The sequence below is a fragment of the Trachypithecus francoisi genome, unplaced genomic scaffold, assembly GCF_009764315.1.
Source record: "Trachypithecus francoisi isolate TF-2019V2 unplaced genomic scaffold, Tfra_2.0 Lachesis_group15, whole genome shotgun sequence".
In the NCBI taxonomy this organism is placed as follows: Eukaryota; Metazoa; Chordata; class Mammalia; order Primates; family Cercopithecidae; genus Trachypithecus; species Trachypithecus francoisi.
The window spans coordinates 4,735,933-4,738,701 of NW_022681460.1; the positions used below are offsets into that span (position 1 = coordinate 4,735,933).

A 2,769-nucleotide genomic window follows, 5' to 3' on the forward strand; every position below is an offset into this window, starting at 1 on the left:
GCACTTATCCGGGTATCATTCAAGGATGCTTCTCAGGGTGGTAGATTGATGGGTGCTAATTTCAGCCAACAGGTGTTCACATCCAAACCAGAAGTTCAAAAATACCTGCATCAAGGGACATTTGATGATATAAGACTTGATCTTAGGAGAATTTCAGACAGGTTTTTCTGTCCGATTTTTTTCTTTCTGGATTTTTTATTCTTTAGGTTTTCGAGCAGGGCAGCTGTGCACAGTTGCCAGTTGTACTCTGTGTAAGAGTCAAGCAGGATTGAAGTGCAGCCCATTCCGCTCTCAGCAAACCCTCTGCTGGCCTGGGGTTGCTTCTGCCTTTCCCTGATGTGTACATCGGGGCTTTTATAAACTATCAGTGACCCTGATAGCAGGGCATGCTGTAATTCAGAAAAGTATTGATAAACCTCAAAAATACCTCAAAGGAAGATATGACCATTAAAAAAATAAACGGTACCGAAATGCATAAAACAAAATACAGGAACACCCTCTCTCCCCCTCTCCGCATCCCTCTGATTTCCACACAAAACAACCACTTCCAAGCCTCTTATTTCTGCCGTTTCAGAAATTCATTTTCTTTTTCCTAGATCGTACATCACTATTTTGGGATCATTACTTTGTTTCTTTAGACGTTGGCTATTAAGCGCCTGTTACGGACCAGTGAATCCAGTTCTCGCAGCAGTTCCTCCCCGATCCTCACGTTTTGCACGCCCTTGTGGACTCTGTGTGATGTGGTCATGATTATTGGCTAAAGCTGTGGCATTCATTGTTTGGTCTCTGTACATATCTCTCAAGTCTGAACCAAACAGCGTACTTGGATTCCATTTTTTTCTCTTGTACAACTTGTTTATTTCCCTGCAATTAATATTCGTCTTGTTTCTTCATGTGCTTAGTTTTTTAGTTATACCTAATTTTTTCCAAATGCTCTCACACATCTGTCCCAGAACTGACAGTAGAGTTTCCAACTGTATTCCAAACATGTTTTAAAGCGTGCTATCAGCTCCACAACCTTTCACCTGGAGCATCTCTCCTACCATCCGCCCGGGCTACACTGTTGCACACCTGTCACACACTTGTTGTACTGGGACCTCCTGTCACCCTCCTTCTGGGAAGTTCCTTTGCTGCTTCCAGTATCTCACGCTTTCCCTTTGTTGAGACTAGATTGAAAATGCATCTCATCACAACGTTTTCAACCAGTACAGAATTCCAGGTGAAAATCATGTTTCATTTGAATTCTTGTCATTTTGTTATACTGTGTCCTACTGTCCAACAATGCTGTTGAGAAATAGAACACCATCGTTCTTGCCTTTTCTTCCTGCTGGCTGCTTTCCCTCTCTGGGCACTCTTGGGTTCTGTTTTGGATCCCTGCCAATAATGAGCTTCACAGGGACGTGCCTTGGACCAGTCTCCTTCCATCCATTGCCCCAGTGTGTGCTGTGCCATTGAATATGAGACTCCTGGACCTCAGCCCTAGGTGATTTTCCTGTGTTACTTCTTTAACAATTTCTTTTCCTCAGCTGCTTTTGTTTCTGTGCTGAATTAATCCTCAAATTTTCTTATTCTTTTCTGTCCTTTTGCTGGTTTTGTTCTATTTTCTGGGGAACTTCTTCACTTTTATACTTCCAACTGTTGGTTTTTAAAATTTGTAATATTCCATTTTCAATTTCCAAAACCCCTCTATTGTTCTTCACTTGCTTCTTTTATAACATTCTTACATTCTTTTTTTTTTTTAACATGAATGCAATATCTTCTTTTTCCTCTGAGAATATTATAGTTTTAAGAACTTTTTTTCCTCCCTGTATGGTCTCTTTCCAAGTTCCCTTTTACTGTTTATTATTTTAGCCTCAGTCATTCTTGTTGGAAGCTTTCCTTGGTTATCTTGTTATCCTTAGCCATTCTTCCTTATGTAAGAGCAACGCACTAAAATGCAGACTGGAAACTCTGGTGAAGGATAGAGGGGATGACTCCCTAAACTTCAATGACTGCAGGTCTTTTCTTTGTTACAGTTCAGCTTCTCCAGGAAACGCTCTCCTATGTCTTGTCTGGGGGAAAAGGTGGGGGTTTGGGTATATGAACACAAGCATGCATTCTAGGAACAGGACAAGAGAGGGAGGTTGGAGCAATCGGTGAGGGAGAGGAGTGTTTCACAGTCAGATATGTTGATTCTCATTGCATCCTGTTCCATCTAGACCCTTGTCCATTCACTACATGCAGTATGTCTGAGTCCAGAGTCCCTCTGGTTTAGTTTCTCCAAGGCATAAACCCTTTGTTTCTTCTGGGGATTTGGGACAGTGTGTTATAAACAAAATTTATTTTCATCTATTTATGATAATGTATTTTTTCAAGAATTTTCTTTTAGTACTCACTCTAGCAGCATAGTTACTAAAATTGGAACGACACAGAGATTAGCCAGGCCCCTGCACAAGGATGACATGCAAATTCATGAATTGTGACACATTTTTTAAAATAACTTGAAATGGACCACTATGCAACTCTTAGAAGAAAACATAGGGAAAAAGCATCCTGACTTTGAATTTGGGAATGATTTCTTGGATATGATATCAAAAGCACAGGCAGCAAAAGAAAGCAAGAAGGTGGATTTTATCAAAATTAAAAACTTTCGTGCATCAAAGGACACAATCAACAGAGTGAGAAGGTAACCCATGGAATGGGAGAAAATATTTACAAGTCATATAACTGATAAGGGATTGTTTTCCAGGCTATGCAAAGAATTCCTACAACTCAACAACCACAAAAAAA

General features: G+C 40.3%; 1 non-coding gene across 1 annotated transcript; it reads left to right on the plus strand.

Moving 5' to 3' along the window:
- Positions 1 to 2,367: 2,367 nt before the first annotated feature.
- On the plus strand, positions 2,368 to 2,471 carry LOC117098239. The gene has a single exon (XR_004443280.1). It is a non-coding gene; the product is annotated as a U6 spliceosomal RNA (small nuclear RNA).
- Positions 2,472 to 2,769: the final 298 nt, after the last annotated feature.